The 19517-nt window shown below is 40.2% G+C and overlaps 2 non-coding genes and 1 pseudogene across 2 annotated transcripts; 1 reads left to right on the top strand and 2 right to left on the bottom strand.

The window, feature by feature from the left end:
* Window positions 1–241: 241 nt before the first annotated feature.
* Window positions 242–1927, top strand: LOC113241011 (prefoldin subunit 5-like; annotated as a pseudogene).
* An 8633-nt stretch (window positions 1928–10560) lies between these two features.
* LOC113241047 (U5 spliceosomal RNA) lies at window positions 10561–10676 on the bottom strand. The gene has a single exon (XR_003311403.3). It is a non-coding gene; the product is annotated as a U5 spliceosomal RNA (small nuclear RNA).
* Window positions 10677–17356: 6680 nt separating this feature from the next.
* On the bottom strand, window positions 17357–17472 carry LOC113241048 (U5 spliceosomal RNA). Its single transcript, XR_003311404.1, has one exon. It is a non-coding gene; the product is annotated as a U5 spliceosomal RNA (small nuclear RNA).
* Window positions 17473–19517: the final 2045 nt, after the last annotated feature.

Raw genomic sequence — 19517 nt, 5'->3', positions numbered from 1 at the left:
TAGAAAAGGAGAGAAAATTCCAAATTCATTCTGTGAGGCCAGCATGACTGATACCAAAATCAAATAAAGACACCACAAAAAAAGAGAACAACCAATATCTCTGATGAACATAGATGCAAAAATCCTCAACAAAATACTAGCAAACTGAATCCAACAATACATTAAAAAAATCAGTCACCACGATCGAGTGGGATTTATTCTTGGGTTGCAAGTGTGGTTCAATATTCACAAATCAATCAACATGGTACATCCCGTCAATAAGAGAAAGGGTAACAACTGATGATGATTTCATGGTGCCTGGTGGCTCAGGTGGTTAAGTGTCCGACTTTTGATTTTGGCTCAGGTCATGATCTCGAGGTAGTGAGATTGAGCCCAGCATCAGGCTCTGCACTCAGGGGGGCATCTGCTTCTCTCCCTCTGCTCCTCCCCCCACTCGTGCGCATGTGCTCTTTCTTTTAAATAAATAAATAAATCTTTAAAAAAAAGAACTATATGATCATTTCAACAGATGCAGAAAAAACATTTGACAAAATACAACATTCATAGGGGCGCCTGGGTGGCACAGCGGTTAAGTGTCTGCCTTCGGCTCAGGGCGTGATCCCGGCGTTCTGGGATCGAGCCCCACATCAGGCTCCTCCGCTATGAGCCTGCTTCTTCCTCTCCCACTCCCCCTGCTTGTGTTCCCTCTCTCGCTGGCAGTCTCTGTCTCTGTCAAATAAATAAATAAATAAATCTTAAAAAAAAAAATACAACATTCATTTATGGTAAAAACCCTCAACAAAGTAGGTTTAGATGGAACACACCTTAACATAATAAAAATACCCACAGCTAACATCATTCTATATTGGGGAAAAAATGAGAGCTTTTTCTCTACGGTCAGGAACAAAACAGGGATGCCCACTCTCACCAATTTTATTTAACATAGTACTAAGTCCTAACCATAGCAATCAGACAACAAAAAGTAATATAGGCATCCAAATTGGTAGGAAGAAATAAAACTTTCACTATTTGCAAATGACACGATACTCTATATAGAAAACCCGAAGGCCTCCACCAACAAACTGCTGAAACTGATAAACAAATTCAGTAAAGACGCAGAACACAAAATCAACGTACAGAAATCTGCTGCATTCCTTCTTTTTTTCAAATTATTTATTTATTTATTTATTTCAGAGAGAGACAGAGCACACAGTGGGGAGGGGCAGAGGAAGAGCGAGAGAGAAACCTGAGCAGACTCCACGCTGAATGTGGAGCCCAATGTGGGGCTCAATCTCATGACCCTGAAATCAGACCTGAGCTGAAACCAAGTCAGATGCCCAACTGACTGCACCAGGCAAGCGCCCCTCTGTTGCATTTCTATACACTAATAACAAAGCGGCAGGAAGAGAAATTAAGGAATCAATCCCATTTACAATTGCACCAAAAATAATAAGATAGTTAGTCCTCCTTCCCAACATGGAGCAGTTAACATCACAGAGCTGAAATTGCCACAGCTGGAGAAGCTCAAGAGCTAGCTGAACCACAAAGTGGAGCTCTTGTCCACGTCCACTGCCTAGGTCAAGGGGTACAGACCAAGTGTGTGGAAGCCAGGGACCATCTGAACGTGCTGAAGATCAAGGGGAAAGAATTATTCATTCCACTGACAAGTTCTATGTATCTCCCTGGGAAGCTACAGGACGTGGACCATGTTCTCATTGTTGTGGGAATAGGCTACTATGTAGAAAAGACACCTGAGGATGCCAAGGACTTTTTTGAGAGGAAGACAGACTTCACCGAGCAAATGGAGAAAATCTAGCCATCTCTGCAGGCGAAGCAAGCCATGAGACAGGGTGTCATGGAGATCATGAGCCAGAAGATTCAGCAGCTCACAGCTGTGGGGGCAACTCAGGCTACTGCCAACCTGAGAGCTTGTTCTCTCTCTCTCTAATAAATAAATAAAACCTTTAATTTTTTTTAATTAAAAAAAACCCCTAGGTATAAACCTAACCAAAGAGGTGAAAGACCTGTACTCTGAAAATCATAAAACACTGATGAAAGAAATTGAAGATGATCCAAAGAAATGGAAAGACATTCCATGCTCATGGGTCAGAAGAAGAACTATTAAAATGTCTATACTACCCAAAGCAATCTGTACATTTAACACAATCCCTATCAAAATACCAACAGCATTTTTCACAGAACTAGAACAAACAATCCTAAATTTGTATGGAACCACAAAAGACCCTGAATAGACAAAACAACCTTGAAAAAGAAAAGCAAAGCTGGAGATGTCATAATTCTGGACTTGAAGTTATATTACAAAGCTGTAGTGATCAAGACAGTATGGTACTGGCACAAAAACAGACAGATCAATAGAACAGAATAGAACCCAGAAATGAACCCACAATTATATGGTCAATTAAGCTTAGACAAAGTAGGAAAGAATATCCAATGGGAAAAATACAGTCTCTTCAACAAATGGTGTTGGGAAAACTGGACAGCTACATGCAGAAGAATGAAACTGGACTATTCTCTTTCACCATACACAAAAACAGACTCAACGTGGATTAAAGACCTAAATGTGAAACTCGAAATCATAAAAGTTCTAGCAAAAAGCACAGACACTAATTTCTCTGACATTAGCTGTAGCAACTTTTTCTAGATATGTCTCCTGAGGCCAGGGAAATAAAAGCGAAAATAATCTATTGGGACTACATCAAAATAAAAGGCTTCTGCACAGCCAAGGAAACAACAAAACTGAAAGGCAGCCTACTAAATGGGAGAAGATATTCTCAAATGATATCTAATAAAGTGTTAATATCCAAAATATATAAAAGACCTATAAAACTCAACACCCAGAGTGCCTGGGTGGCTCAGTCGGTTAAGTGGCTTACTTTGACTCAGGTCATGACCCCAGGGATCCTGGGATCCCCTGATCCTGGGATCCAGCCCTGCGTGGGGCTTCCTGCTCAGCAGGGAGTCTGCTTCTCCCTCTGCCCCTCCCCCTACTCATGTGCTCTCTCTCTCTCAAATAATCTTTTTTTAAAAAAGATTTTATTTATTTATTTGACAGAGACAGACAGCCAGCGAGAGAGGGAACACAAGCAGGGGGAGTGGGAGAGGAAGAAGCAGGCTCCCAGCAGAAGAGCCTGATGTGGGGCTCGATCCCAGAACGCCGGGATCACGCCCTGAGCCGAAGGCAGACGCTGGACGACTGCGCCACCCAGGTGACTCTCAAATAAATAAAATCTTAAAAAAAAAAAAACCTCAATACCCAAAAAAACAAATAATCCAATCAAAAAATGGGCAGAAGAAATGAACAGACATTTCTCCAAAGATGACATCCAGATGGCCAACAGACACATGAAAAAAATACTCAACATCAGTTGTCATCAGGGAAGTGCAAATCAAAATTGCCCTGAGAGATCACCTCACACCTGTCAGAATGACTAAAATTAACAACACAAAAACAACAGGTGCTGGCGAGGATGTGGAGAAAGGGAAACGCTTCTGCACTGTTGGTGGGAATGCAAACTGGTATGGCCACTGTGGAAAACAGGATGGGGGTCCCTCAAAAATTTAAAAATAGAACTACCCTGTGATCCAGAAATCGCAATACTAGGTATTCACCCAAAGAACACAAAAATATCAATTCAAAGGGATACATGCCCCCCTATGCTCATTGCAGCATTATTTACAATAGCCAAATTACGGATACAGCCCGTGTCCATGGACTGATGAATGGATAAAGGAAATGTGTGTAGACACACACACGCGGGAATATTATTCAGCCTAAAAAAGAATGAAATCTTGCCATTTGCAATAATATGGAAGGAGCTAGAGATTTCACTTATGGTAAGTGAAATAAGTCAGAGAAAGACAAATACCATATGATTTCACTCACATGTGGAATGTAAGAAAGAAAACAAATGAACAAAGGAAAAAAAGAGGGTGAGTGAGAGAAAGGCAAACCAAGAAACAGACTCTTAACTATACAGAATTGATGGTGACCAGGGGAGAGGGGTGGGGGGTGGGGGGATGGGTTAAGTAGGTGATGGGGATTAAGGAGTAACTTGTGATGAGCACTGGGGGATGTACAGAAGTGTTGAATCACTATTTGTACAGCTGAAACTAATACTACACTGTATGTTTACTGGAATTTTTTTTTAAAGATTATCTTAGAGAGAGTAGATGGGGGGTGCAGAGCGAGAGGGAGAGAATCCTCAAGCAACTCCCCACTGAGCACGGAGCCCGATGTGGGGTTCAATCCCAGGACCGTGAGATCACGACCTGAGTCGAAACCAAGAGTCAGATGCTTAACCAACTGAGCCACCCAGGTGCCCCGACTAACTGGAATTTAAACAAGAACTTGAAAAAAATGCCCCAAATAAATATTTCCTAATAAATGCTGAATACATCTATTAAAAAAAGAGAGAGAGAGAGAGAAAGAATCAGAAAGTCCCTGTGTCCCCACAGGAGGTAAAATACCCTTGAGGAAAACAAGAGGCTGCTCTATTGACAGGCTCCCCCAGACAACAATCCCAATGTCCTGGAAAGGGGAGTATAATTTGAGTTCTTGTGTGTTCTGGAGACCCTCCAGGGCTGCCCTTAGAAAGGCTGGATGGGAAAGGGATCTTGTAGGGGGCCCTCTGAAAGGAGAGGCAGCCAGGGCTTGCTAGTGTGGGATCCCAGGGAGGGCTGGGGACAGTGTTCTGGGCTGTGAGGGTACTCGCCCCCCAACAGGGCTGATTCAGACACTGAGGAAACAGAAGTGAGTGCCTGGGGTTGCTTTCTCAGCTCTGTGTTAGGCTGAGCACCAGGGAGGGATTCCTTCACCCTCTGAAGACCCAAAGTGAGGTGTCATCACTAACCAGAGGGCCCCATCCCTGGCATTCTTGAGGTGCTGTTTGCACAGTGACATGGTGTGGCCAGAGCAGCACCCAGAGTTCCGGCTGCAGGGACTGGCTGGACAAGGGGTTTTCTTCAGTGTGGAAGGCATAAGTTACCTCAAGCTCCAGTATGGACCAGATGCTGGGGTGTGTGTGTGTGTGTGTGTGTGTGTGTGTGTGTGTGTTCTTGTCTTATCTGCCTCTGCCTTTCTGGAAAAGGTCATATCTGTCCCGAAGATGCAGGGAGGAGCTCTGCAGGGAACCTCTGTGTTACTGTCTACTTTTGGAAGATTAGAGCAATGCTTAATTTGCACATCACTTTTAGACATTTTCCTTTTGTATCCACACTCTCATCTGCTTCTCACCACACCCAGTGAGGCAGGCCGGGAGAAACCTCTGTTTTCTCACAGAGAGGACTGGCTCCTGTTGAGACCACTTAATGGGAGATTGTCTTCCTCCTGCTGCTTCCTTCCACATTCCCTGGGAAGTACTATTCCATGGCCCAGGCCAGGGCATACAAGGAAAGAGGAGACTGGGCCTGTTAGAAGCTTCTAGTCTGTGAGGAAAAGCAAAATAAGAATAACATCCAGTGGAACATGAGAAACTAGGTGTAGTAACAAAGTATTATTGTGATACACCATTTTCTTTTCCAAATGAATTGTTATTGTCCTTTATTATTTTAATATTTGAGAGAGAGAGAGAAGGGGAAAGGGCAAAGGGAGAGGGAGATACAATCTCAAGCAGACTTCACACTGAGCACAGAGCCCAACATGGGGTTCGATCTCATGACCCTAAGATCATGACCTGAGCCGAAATCAAGAGTCAGATGCTTCACCGACTGAGCCACCCAGGTGTCCCCGAAATGAATTTTTAAATCAACTTGTTGAATGCCACAAGAATTCCTCTTAAAACAATAGAAAAACTACCAAAAAAGTATAGAAGAGTATATTGAAGATATAACCAGAAAATAGTGGGGGGATAAAAGATACACTAGAGAGGATCATCAAACTCCAACTTCGGTTCTTTGGGAAAAAAAACTAATAAAACTGACAACATCTGACAAGATTTATAAGGTCTAAGAAAGAGAAGGCATAAATAAATAATATTAAGAATGAAAAAAAGGACATTACAATAGAGCAGAGTCAAATGATAGAGAATATGAACTGTGTGCCAATGAGTTTTAAAACTGCAGAAAATGTATATTATACATATATAACATATAACACCTAGATATAACTTAGATACATAACTTAGATATAGGTATATAACTTGTATATATGTGTGTGTGTCTATATAAATTAAAATTGACTCATGAAGAAAAAGAAAACCTGAATGTCATATAACAAAAGACAAGAATCACTAGCAAAACATCAGGACTTGACGGCTTTGCTGGAAAACATTTAAGTAACATCTAGATCATTCCAGCCTGATACAAAATCTTTCAGAGGTAAAAAAAAAAAAAAAAAAAAAAGAGAGAGAGAGAGAGAAAGAAAATACTCTCCAGCTGGTATAAGGAGTTTCTATATCCTTGATAATAAAACAAGACAAGGATAGAACAATAAAGTAATATTTTACCAGGCCAATCCCACTAGAGAAATTAAATATAAAAGTCTAATAACAATGTCAAGAAACTGAGTACAAAAATATTTAAAAATACAATGTGATCAAGTTGTGTTTTTCAGTGGCTTGAGTGTGTGCCCCCCCCCCCCCCGCCCCCGGCCAAATTCCTTTGTTGAAACCCTAATCCCAGTGTGATGATACAAGGAGGTGGGGATTCTGGGAGGTAATTTGGTCATGGGGGTGGAGCCCTCATAAATGGAATTAATGGCCTTATTAATGGCTAGGGAGCTAGCTAGCTCTTTTTCCTACCATGTGAAGAAGATACAATAAGTCAGCTGTCTGCAGTCTGAGGAAGGGGCAGGGGCAGCAACTATCTTTTGGCACCCTGATCTTAGACTTTCAGCCTCTAGAACTGTGAGAAATAAATTTCTGTTGTTCGAGCCACCCAGTTTATGTGTTGTTGCTGTTTCTTTTTTTTTTTTTTTAAATATATGCGTGGCTCACATTTGTGGCATCTATTTTATTGCCAGTGGGCTGTGTGGCTTTAGATTAACCCCCATGTGTCATCCTGATCGCCTCTCGAGTCTTTTTTTTTTTTTTTTTTGGCAGACAAGAGACAGTGAGAGAGGGAACACAATCAGGGGGAGTGGGAGAGGAAGAAGCAGACTCCCCGCTGAGCAGGGAGCCCGATGTAGGGCTCGCTCCCAGGACAGTGAGATCATGACCTGACCAGAAGGCAGACGCTTGACAACTGAACCACCCAAGCGCCCCGCAGTTTATGGTATTTTGTCTAAAACAGATTTATTATAGAAATGCAAGACTGGCTGGACATTTGGAAATCACTCAATGCCACCCACCACATTAACAATCTAAAAGAAAAATCAATAAATAAAGTCTTAAAAAAAAAAAGTGGCGCCTGGGTGGCTCAGTGGGTTAAGCAGTTAAGCGTCTGCCTTGGGCTCTGGTCTGATCCCGGAGTGCCAGATCAAGCCCTGAGTCTGGCTCCCTGCTCAGTGGGGAGTCTGCTTCTCCTTCTGCCCCTCCCCCTGCTCGTGTTCGCTTGCTCTCAAATAAATAAAATCTTTAAAAAAAAATTTTAAATAAAAGAAAAATCATATGATCATAACTTAATAGATTCAGTAAAAGTTCTTAGTAAACTGAGAATATAAGCATCCTTTACCCCATAAAAGGTATGTAATACCTATAAGACACATCAAAGTCAATAGAGAAGCATTTAAAAGCATTCCTTTAAAATCGGGCATCAGAAAAACGGTCCACTTAACTCATTTCTACTTATTATATAAGAAACATTGTATATGCTGACTGCTCAATAAGAAAAAATAAATCTAAATAGTAGAAGAAATGAAAAGATCCCAGATAATATGATTTTGTCAATAGAAAATGCAAAATAATCTACACACAACTTATTAGAGTTAATGAAAGAGTCAAGTAAGATTGCCAGATATAAGATCCTATACAAGAGTCAACTACATTTTTTTTTTTTTAATTAGACTCTACTCCCAGTGTGGGGCTTGAATTCAGGACCCTGAGATCAAGAGTCATATGTTCTACCAACTGAGCCAGCCAGGTGCCCCGAGTCAACTACATTTACCCACAAGAGCAATGTATAGTTAGGAAATGCAACTTTAAAAATTAACAAAGGATGTAAGATCCTTAGTAGACATTTTTAACATTTTACTGAAAAAAATAAAGAAGACTTAAACATACAGAGAGACAAATCCTGTCCATTAACAAGATGAAGATTCAATTCTCCCTAATTAATTTACAGGCTTAATACAGATCCAACAAGGATTTTCGTGGAAATTGACAAGGCAATTTTAAACATTTTTGAAAGACCAAAAGGTAGCCAAATTACCCCTAAAAAGAAAACCAACTAGAGGAACTAAGGCTATATGATTTCGAGTTTTATCTTATTATAAACCCACAGCAATTAGGATGTATGGTATTTCAAGGAACAGAATAGAGAGCCACAATGTTTATGGCATTGACTGTGGTGATGGTTTCATAGATGCATATACTTATTTACAAACTCACCAAGTTGTATACATTAAATAGTACAGCTTTTCATATTCAATCATACTTCAATAGACTGGTTTAAGAAAAAATTAGAGAGAGCCCAGAAACATTCCCTTGTATATAAGGAAAGCTGATTTATGTCAGTGTTGTCACTGAAGATCAGTGGGAAAGGAGAAACCAGTCAGTAAATAAATAGTGTGGGACAACTGTCAGTCAGTGGGAGGAGGGGGGTGGATAAAAACTGATCCACACTTCACACTATGCACAACAATTCGGTTCCAGAAGAATCAAGGACTTAAATATGAAAGACATAGCTTTAAAAGATAGAATTTCCTTAATAACTTGAGGTAGTGATTTATTAAACAAAACACACAAAAAAAGCACAAATCAGAATGAAAAAAATCAATCTGACATTAAAATTAAGACCAGTTCACCAAGACACACTATAAGAAGAATGGAAAGGGAAGCTATAAGCGGAAAGAAGGTAACTGCATCATATAACCAACAAAGAATTACTATTTACAATCTCTCTTGGGGCACCTAGGTGGCTGAGTCGAATAAGTGTCAGACTCTTGGTTTCAGCTCTGGTTGTGATCTCGGGGTTGTGGGATCTAGCCCCGCGTCAGGCTATGCACTCAGCATGGAGTCAGCTTGAGGTTTCTCTCTCCCTCTCCTTCTGCTCCTCACCCTCATTTGTGCACGCGTGCGCTCTCTCTCAGATAAATAAATCTTAAAAAAATAGAAGTCTCTCGAGTCTAGAGGCTGTGTTAAAAACACTCCCAAAATAATTAAGACAAAGATTCGCAATATAAGGAAAAAAATGGGTGAAAGACACGTACAGGCATTTCAATGAAGGTAAACCATGATGGCCAAAAAAAAAAAAAAAAAAAAAAAAAAAAAAAAAAAAAAACTTTGAAAAGATACTCAACCTCAGTAGTAATTAATGTACATTAAAAAACTACCGTCAGATATCATTTCATAACTACCAGATAGACAAAAATTAAAGTCAGCAAACCAACGGCCAGTAAGGACGAGAAGCTATGGAAATACACAAATGCCATTGATGGAAATGGGTACATTCACTCCTGGGACAAATTATTACATTTACCTGCCCTGACCCAGTGGTTCTATTCCACACTTTAGAAAACGAAAGTCTTGCAGGTATTCATTGTTAGTAACATCATACTAATAACCAAAATCTAGGGAAAGAAACCAAACCTCCACGAAGAGAGAAAAGATCTATGAACTGGTCTGTTCCGGCAATGTAATTAATACAAAACCTGTACTGCCCAATACGCTCATTATTTTCACCTGCTGGTTGAGCGCTTGAGGAGCAGCCAGTCCCAATTGAAATACAGAAAGTGCAAGATACATGCTTCATTTAGAAGGTTTAGCACTTTAAAAAAGACAATGCAAGCACTTTTAATCTTCTGTATTGGTTTCACGATGAAACAAGATCTCGGACTAGATACGGTTTCCTTTTATCTTATTTAACGAGCTTCTTAAAAAACTTTAAATTCTCCTGCTTCTACTTGACAGGAGAGCAACAGAAACCTTTTTTTTTACTTAACTGCCTTGTAAAACTAAACCCAGAATGAAATCTCGCCCTTTGCAAACATGTGGATGGAACTAGAAAATATTATGTTGAGCAAAATAAAGTATCATATGATTTCACTCGTATGTGGAAGTTAAGGACAATCACAGAAGAAAAAGAAAATAAGTGAAAAGCTGAGATAAACTTTCAAGTCCCGCTGTTTCCACTTGGAGAGGGAGCCGCAAGTGAAAAAAAAAAAAAAAAAAAAAGCCAACCCACGTAACCAACCGATTAAACTCCCGAATTTCAAATAACTCCAAAAAAAACCCCAAGAGGAGTACTATTTTAACGCTGCAAAATGCAAATGAAAAACCACCACGTAATCCATTTTATACCCATCTAACACACCCAAGACAAAAAAAAATTAACCCAAACAATCCCCAATAAAAAATATTTAGACATAAGTAGATATTAAAAACCCGTCCTAAATACTATCACTAGAAAAGAACGCAAAATTTTCATTCGAAAAACACCAATCTTTCTTTCCTGAAACAATATATAAGCCTTGCCAAAGCAAGGCCTCAAAAAATTGGTTTAAGACTCAGAGTTGTTCCTCTCCACGGAAATCTTTAGTAAAAGGCGAAAGATTTATACGATCTGAAGAGAAACCAGAGTACGTCGAAACGTTCTGTAACTCACGCCTCAGGTAAAGAAAACTCCTAGTACACTGATGGTGTCTAGTTAATACAAGACTCAGTGCCTGAATAAAAATTTTTAGCTTACCCTGTAAGTAGAGATCTAATTGTAAGACATATGAGTGTGAGAGTTTTAAGGTTTTATTGTTTTAAATTTGTACCGTGTGCAGTGCACTGTGGGTATGCAAATAATCGAGTCACCCCTGTTTCGGTTGGGAAAATAGGTTCGTATTCACGCTGTACCTCGGCGTTACCGTTAGGGGGCGAAGCAGAGGGTGGACTGACTGGGATCTAAACGCCCTATTGATAAGAGACTCGGGCTTTACGTTTTATGTATTTGTACGCAGTTTGGTTTCTGTCGAGTAAAGACTGCCATTAAACCGAATAAGAGAAAATTAGCAAATAAGTGATTGATACAAAATTCAGGACGGTGGTTCCTCCCTTCCCTGGGAAGGGAGGGGTAAGGTTGGGAAGGGCACACAAAGGTATTTTTTCGTAAGCTGCGTGGTAGGCACACGGGTGTTTTGTTTGTTTGTCCTGTTTTAACCGTGCACCTCCAGATTGTACACTCTTCACCATTCTGCATTTTCGTCTGCCGTTTGAAAAAAATTTCTGTCAGGGTCTGGTTTAAAATTGGAGCCTGCGTGCTTGGCTTCAGGTTTCCTGCCCCACCTGCTGCTGTTTTGGGAGATGAAATCTTGTATTCCAGGTTCAGATCCCGGGTCTCCATATCCTGTGTTTTTACTTTTTTTTTTTTTAAGTTTATTTTATTTTTTAAACTAATCTCTACACACATTGTGGGGCTTAAACTCATGATCCCAAGATCAAGAGTCAGGTGCTTTTTGAACGGAACCAGCCAGGCACCCCACCGTTATAGTATGCTTTTAAAATGTGCTGTTCTGTATGTATTGTTCTTTGGTGTGCTTGTTGATTCTGATTAGTGAAAGAAACAAACCTGAGAAAAATAAAACAAGATGAAATCAGAGAGGTAGACAAACCATAAGAGACTCTTAATCATAGTAAACAAACTGGGGGCTGCTGGAGGGAAGGGTGGGGGGATGGGGTACCTGGGTGATAGGCATTAAGGAGGGCACTTGATGGAATGAGCGCTGGGTGTTATATACAACTGATGAATCACTGAACTCTACTTCTGACACTAATAATAGACTATGTTAATTAACTGAATTCAAAAAAAAAAAAAAAACCTCCCAGAAAAAAATAAAATAAAACGTTCTTTCCTCTGTGGCGCTCAGTTACTAGATCCGACCTGCCTGCAAGGGTTCCCTAACTATCGTGGTAACTGAACAGCCTCGAGAAAGGAAATTGCAGCTCTTTTTGTTTTTTCTAGCTGATTATATAAACATTTTCCTTCCCAGCTTTGACACCTTCTTTAAATTGACACTCCCCCCCCCCCCACTTCGCTGGTTCCTTTGCTCATAACTAGTCAATCATATGTGACATGTATTTTATTTTTTTATTTTTATTTTTAAAGATTTTATTTATTTATTTGACAGAGAGAGAGACAGCCAGCAGAGAGGGAACACAAGCAGGGGGAGTGGGAGAGGAAGAAGCAGGCTCATAGCGGAGGAGCCTGATGTGGGGCTCGATCCCCCAACGCCAGGATCACGCCCTGAGCTGAAGGCAGACGCTTAACGACTGCGCCACCCAGGCGCCCCATGACATGTATTTTAAATTTTACATTTTAATTTTTTAAAAAGTCTACTACAGGGGTGCCTGAGTGGCTCAGTAGTTAAGGTTAAGCGTCTGCCTTCCCCTCCTCCTGGCCGGGGAGCTTGCTTCTCCCTCCCCCTCTGCCTGCCCCTCCCCTTGCTTGTGCTCTCCCTCTTTCTCTCTGTCAAATAAATAAATAAAATCTTCAAAAAAAGTTAAAAAATTAAAAAAATTAAAAGTCTATTACATTTTAAAAACAATTTTATTGGCTATGATTCACTTGCCATACAATTCATCCATTTAAAGTGTATAATTCAATGGTTTTTAGAATATTCAGAGTTGTGCAATCATCACCACAATCTAACTTTAGACCATTTTTGTCACCTCAGAGAGAAACTCTACCCATTAGCAGTTATCCCCCCACCCCCACCCCCAAACACTCCCTGTTCCCCAGCCTCTGGGGAACTTTCTGTCTCTAAAGTGCCTATTCTGGATATTTCATCTAAATGGAAGCAGAAAACCTGTGGCCCTTTGTGACTGGCTGCTTTCACTTAGAGTAATGTCTGTTGGGTTCATCCCTGCAAACATTTGTTTTGATACTTTTTGCCTGCTTTTTGTATGTCACAATGTAACGGGAAGTTACAGAGATCCACAAACGAGCCAAGTTCCTATACCCTATGGTAAGAGCTACGCTCACAGGCGTTGTCCAGGGGCTAAGGCATTAATGGAACAGGAAAGGAGCAATTCTGAACGCTTTGAAGAGGGTTTCCCTGCTCCTAACTTTAGAGGACATTCACCTTCTGGACTTTTCTCTGCTTCATTATGGGAGGGTCCTGGGCAGCTTTCACTGGTTAGAGAATCACAAGGTTAACTTTTGTTTTTAGCACTCGAGGCTCCATAGTCATGGAGCTCCCAGGGCTTCTGAATCCAACGTGTGAACCCATCTCTGATGGCCAAGGTGGAGTTTGAGGGGCTGGAACAATTTCATTGTTTATGATGTGGCTGGCACTTCCATTCCTGGAAACAATTCATACTGATAGTTAATACAAGATATATCCTGAAAAACAAAAAAATACAGATCATAAAAACCTTTAATTAGAATTTTTGATTGCAATTTTGATTCTTACCTTCTTTCTGACTCTAAAGGGAAAATTTACAACACTTTGTTTACATGTGGTGTTTGGGTTGTTTTCTTCATTAGATTGGGCAGATTCCCTTCCATATCTATGTTCAGATATATAGATATATATACATGTAATGAATGAATTTATTACTTTTTCTGCATTCGTGGGATTGTTTTTAAATGGTTTCGCTCCATTGTCTGCCAGTGGAGATCTGCATCAAGAGATTGTTAAATCATCCTTAGGTGTTCTTGTAGATAGTTCTTTGGTTCCTATTTCTTGTGGTCAGATCCCAGGGACCACAGCTGCAAGTGGCAGGTCTGAGCATAGGAGAAACACCTGACCCGCACAGATTTTGCAGTGGAGAGAGACTCCCCTGTGGAAGGTGGATTAAACGTCCAGGTCTCAGCTCTTGTCCCCAAATTCACCTTTCTAGGACTCCTTGCTCATTTTTGCTGCAGCCTCTCTACTGGCCACAAAGGGGCGCTGCTTCTCTTTAGTGCTCAGTTCCTGCCACAAGACCCACCTGTTAAGGTCAGGGAGTCCAAAGTTTTGCCCTTATAGCTCCTAAAAGAATTTTGAAAATATATATTCCTTGAACACACTTTAAAGATCATATATACAGTTTCCATAAGATAATTTACAATATCATGCATTTAAATAGATGCAAAGGATGGATATTTTGTGCATTGTAAATACTGATACTCTAAGCTGTTATATCACTTTAAAATGTAATCAATGGAAGATAAATGCCCAAGAGATTTGATAACTACTATCATAATTTTTTTAAAAGATTTATTTTTTCATTTGAGAGAGAGAGCATGCATGAGTGGGAGGGGCAGAGGGAGAGGGAAAATCTCAAGCAGACTCTGCACTGACATGGCTCAATCCCACAGCCCCAAGATCTTGACCAGAGCTGAAACCAAGAGTCCGTCCCCCAACTGTGCCACCCAGGGGTCCCCTATTTTTAAAAACTAAATTTTTTTTAATTAAAAAAATTTTAAAAATTGTCTAATTGTTTACCTAATTCCTTTCTCTTCTCAAACTTGTTTTTCTACTTCCATTTCACCGAGAATTTAATACAAATATTTTTATACCTGAAGTGTTTTATTGATCAATCATATTTCACTACGACAAAATAAGTACGTTAACTGAATTTTAAAACATTTTCCACATTGTTTGGACTTAAAATTCTATGCATTAATGTTTTTCTTCTGGATTAATTTATTCTTGCAATTATTAGTACTACGCACTTGATCCATGCAACATAAACTTATATTACAAATTTTTATAATTATTAAACATAAAGGTGTTGTTTTATTGGAAATACATTCCTTAATTAAATGGACACATGTTACTTATTGCCAGAAAAGACAGGGTTTCTTTCCAATGCTTTTTTTTTTCCTTTCGTTTTTATAGCTGTAACCTAAGAAATCTTGTTGCCATAAGTCAGTGGTTGGAAGGAGTTTCAACAATGTCACTCACTACCATATAGTGAACTAATTGACAAATTGAGTCCTTAAATTTTGTTGAAAGAAAAGATTTGGAAATCTTCTAATTTACAAAAGAATTTTTTTTTAAAGATTTTATTTATTTATTTGTCAGAGAGAGAGAGAGCCCAAGCAGGGGTAGCGGCAGGCAGAGCAGGCAGAGCTGGCAGAACAGGCAGGGGCAGAGGGAGAAGCAAGCTCCCTGCTGAGCAAGGAGCCCGATGTGGGACTCGATCCCAGGACCCCAGGATCATGACCTGAGCTGAAGGCAGTCACTGAACCCACTGAGCTAACCCAGGCATCCCTACAAAAGAATTTTTAAAAATTTACAAAAGAATTTGTTGTCCAGATTCATTTCCTTCCACCAAATTAATGTAAATATTTCAAATTGACATTTATTGGAAACCCCGAAAGTTTTTACATCCTCCAGCATTGCACCTTGGTCAGGTTTAGGGTGGATGACAGGAAAATGTTTACTTTGTGAAGTGAGAGGAGGGCCATTAGTGAAAAGGAGGTAGGAAAGGGGTCTTTCATAGATCTCCTAAAGTCACTCACCCTGGCCACCTCTCCTCTTTTAAGCCCCAGCCCAGCCCAGCTGCCCTGTGGAAGTGAGGTGGTTTACTGACTCCTGCCTTGGGGTGTGGATGTTGGCTAGTTTCTTGACCTACATAACAATGATGGAAATGATTATTTTCTGTGCTGTCCAAAATGGCAGCCACTACTCCCATGTTACTGTTGAGCACTTGAAGTGTGACTGGTAAGTCTGAGAAACTGAATTTTAAATTTTATTTAATTAATTAAACGTAAATAGCCAACATGGCTAGTGGCTACCATATTGGACAGTGCAGAGCTAGGGATTCAGCAATGTCCTAGGCTTGGTTTTCCACTTGCTCAACAGACTGAACTGTTGAGTTTTCGCTCATGGTGGAGAGGAGATGGTAATCCAGTCCCTTTTCTTCTTCAGTTAGGTCAAAGCCTCCCTCATCCATACCCCCACTCCCATCACCTCCTCCTGCTCCATACTCCAGTACCCCAAAGGCAAATCTTGAGACATCTGAGAACAAAATCTTAAAGCAATGTGAAGAATTCTTGGGTCTGATGGTAATCCCAGACCCACCCCTCTGACTTTGGGACCTGTGCCATTCTGAGTATCCATTTCCTCTGGGTTTAAATGAGTCTTTTGTTCTGGCTGTCAGCCTTTGGAGGGAAATATCCCAAGAAGGAGAGCAGTGGGCAGGAGTTACTGCCCAAGGAGAGACAAGCAAGCTGAGCCTACAAGGTCAGGAGAAAAGCAATCCAGGTGCCCTGGGTCCGTCCGTGAATGGTCAAGAGAGCAGAGTGGCTTCCAACATGGAGTGGTTATGAGGATGTAACTCAGAGTGAAGGTGGCTGTGATGGTTCATTTGTATGTGTGTGTGAGAGAGATTTTTATTTATTTGTGTAAGGGAGACAGTGAGAAAGTGAGCTCACAAGCAGGGGAAGTGGCAGGCAGAGGGAGAAGCAGACTGCCCTCTGAGCAAGGAGCCCCATGCAGCACTATATCCCAGGACCCCGGGATCATGACCTGAGCTGAAGGCCGATGCTTAACTGACTGAGCCTCCCAGGCATCCCTGTGATGGTTCATTTTATATGTCAGCTTGATGGGCGAAGGGATGCCCAGATAGCTGATAAACATAATTTTTGGGTGTGTCTGGAAGAGATTAGCAGTTGAATTAGTGGAGTGAGTAAAGATCACCCTCATCACTGCAGTGGGCATCATCCAGTGAATGCACAGAGGGCCCAAACAGAAAACAAAAAGGCAGAAGAGCAAATTAATGTGTGCTTGAACTGGGAGACACACTTTCTACTGTTGTTGGTCTTCGGCACTCCTGGTTCTTGGGCCTTGGACCCAGATTTACAGCACTGGCTTCCCTCCTTGTCAGTTTTTCCAGTTTGAACTGGAACTACACCCACCAGCTTTCCTGGGCCTCCAACTTGAAGACAGCAGATCATAAGATCTCTTTCTCAGCCCCCTTAATTGTGTGTGAGGCCAGTTCCTCATGATAAATCTTTATATTTCTCTATATACTCTATTAGTTTGGGTTGCCTTACCACGTTAAGTCAGGTTAGTGTCTGATTCCGAAGGCTAGGGAAGATACGTATCGGCTTACAGGAAGAAGCCATTAAAAAATAAAAGGTTTCCTTGAGTAATACTAACCAAAGTGAAAACGTAATCCACGTCAACCACGAATAAAAAACACAAGACTTAAGTAATGCAACCCCACATTACTTATTAATGAGACTTCCTATTTTCTCCACCACTTTTATAACAAATTATCTTTTAGCTATGAAACAAACTAATTGAAAACTTTAAAAAACCTCTTTTTAAACCATATGTATAGCCTTGTTGAAAAAACAAGGCTTCAAAAATTGATTAAAACCCAGAATCGTTCCTCTCCACGGAAATCTTTAGTAAAAGGCGAAAGATTTATGCGATCTGAAGAGAAACCAGAGTATGCTAAATATGATCCCTAACTCGTTCTTCAGGTAAGTGCAACCCCTAACACACTGAGGGTGGCTGTTTATCCCAAGAGTTAGTGCCTGCCGAAATTTATCCCAGGGATTCTGAAAATAACATCCTCACACTTAGAAAAGTCAAATAAGAATAATTTCTTTTACTTGAAAACAATGATACTGTTTGCAGTGTATTATGGGTATGCAAATGAAGCTGACTAATCGCCCTACGGACTCCGGAAATCTTAGTATTCAAAACTTGCTCTGGGGGCCACCTTTAAGGGCCAAAGCGGAGACTCAGCTGCTTGACATGTAAATTTTGTTCTTGTCAACTAGACACATTCTGATTTTGTCTGTTCCTACACTGGGACTTTGAGTATGATTTATTTTATTTTTAAAAGAGATTTTATTTATCGATTTTTTATTTATATTCAATTAGCCAAGGTATAGTATTTTATTTATTTATTCCAGGGTGTGAGGGAGCAGAGGAAGAGGGATTAGCAGACACCCCAAGCGGACCTGGTGCAGTGGCGGGGCTCAAACCCACCACCCTGAGATCATGACCCCAGTTAAAATCAAGAGTCTGACACTTAAACAACTGAGCCACCCAGGTGCCCCTAAAAATTTTATTCTTAAGTAATCTCTATACCCAAGGTGGGGCCTGGACTTACAACCCAGAGATCAAGAGTTGCATGCTCCACCAACTGAGCCAGCCAGGTACTCGACTAGTACAAATTTTTTAAATTGCAATTTATAATTGCTTATTATTGGTATATAGTAATGCAATTGACTTTGATTCATCACTCTCACATTCAGCAATCTTAAACTCTGGTTCTAATGATTGCATATTCTAGTGGGTGTTGTATGGAGACAAGCATAACACCTGAAAGTGACAACTTTGTTTTTCTCTTATAGATCTATACTTTTTATTATTTCTTTTTCTTGATTGATTTAACTGGTTGGGAAATCTAATAGAGACATTGGACTGAAGCAATGATAGTGGGTATCTTTTTCTTATTCTGGTCATAGCTTTCATTGGACCACCATTAAATGTGAAATTTGCTGTAGACAGGTGGGACTTCATGGACGGGTAGTCTATGCAGTTACCCTGTGCTCATAAGACCCCAGCTCTGCAGTCACCTTCATGAAATTCTTAGTAATTTTGAAGAAAGGTCCTGCATCTTCATTTTGTACTGGGCCTCAAAAGGATTCTGGTAGAAACTCTTCTAATTAAGCTAGTTCCATTCGATTCCAAGTTTGCTGTGATTTTTTTTTTTTCTTGTAGTATATGTTGGTATTGAGATAATCATAAGTTTTCTCTTTTAATTTATTAATGTGGAAAATTTCATTCACAGATTTTCTATGATAAAGCATCCCTGCGGTCATAGCCTGAACTCTATTTCACAATCATGTATTTTTAAATAGACTTTGTTGTTTAGAAAAGTTTCAAGTTTACAGAAAACGTGAAGGTAGTGCAGAGAGTTCTGTATATCCCACACACATTTGTCCCTATCACTAATATGTTATTATTAGTATGGTACACTTGTTTCAATTAATGAATCAATAGTTTATTCAGATTTGTTTAGTTTTTATCTAATGTCTTTTCTTCTGCTCAAGGATCCTCTCCAGGATACTATAATATATTTAGTTGTCATGTCTCCTTAGAATCCTCTGGGCTGTAAGTTTCTTAGACTTTCCTTGTTTTGATGACCTTGATAGTTTTAAAGTATACTGGCAAGATATTTTGTAGAACGTCCCTCTACTGGGACTTGTCTGATGTTTTTCTCATAATTAGACTGGGGTAATGTGATTTTGAGAGGAAAACTACATAGATTTATTGCTATTTTCATCACTTCATTTCAAGGGTACATACATCAACGTGATTTATCACTATTGATATGATGATACTAATCACCTCCGGGAGGAGAGGAGCCTGGAGGTTGAATCAATGGCCAACGATTTAATTAATCATGCCTAAGTGATAAAGCCTCCATAAAAACACAAAAAAGGGTGAGGTTCAGAGAGCTTCGGGGTTGGTGAATACTTGG

Source organism: Ursus arctos, unplaced genomic scaffold, assembly GCF_023065955.2.
Source record: "Ursus arctos isolate Adak ecotype North America unplaced genomic scaffold, UrsArc2.0 scaffold_28, whole genome shotgun sequence".
In the NCBI taxonomy this organism is placed as follows: Eukaryota; Metazoa; Chordata; class Mammalia; order Carnivora; family Ursidae; genus Ursus; species Ursus arctos.
Note: the sequence above shows the minus strand (reverse complement) of the source record. Positions and strands in the feature narration are given on the sequence as shown.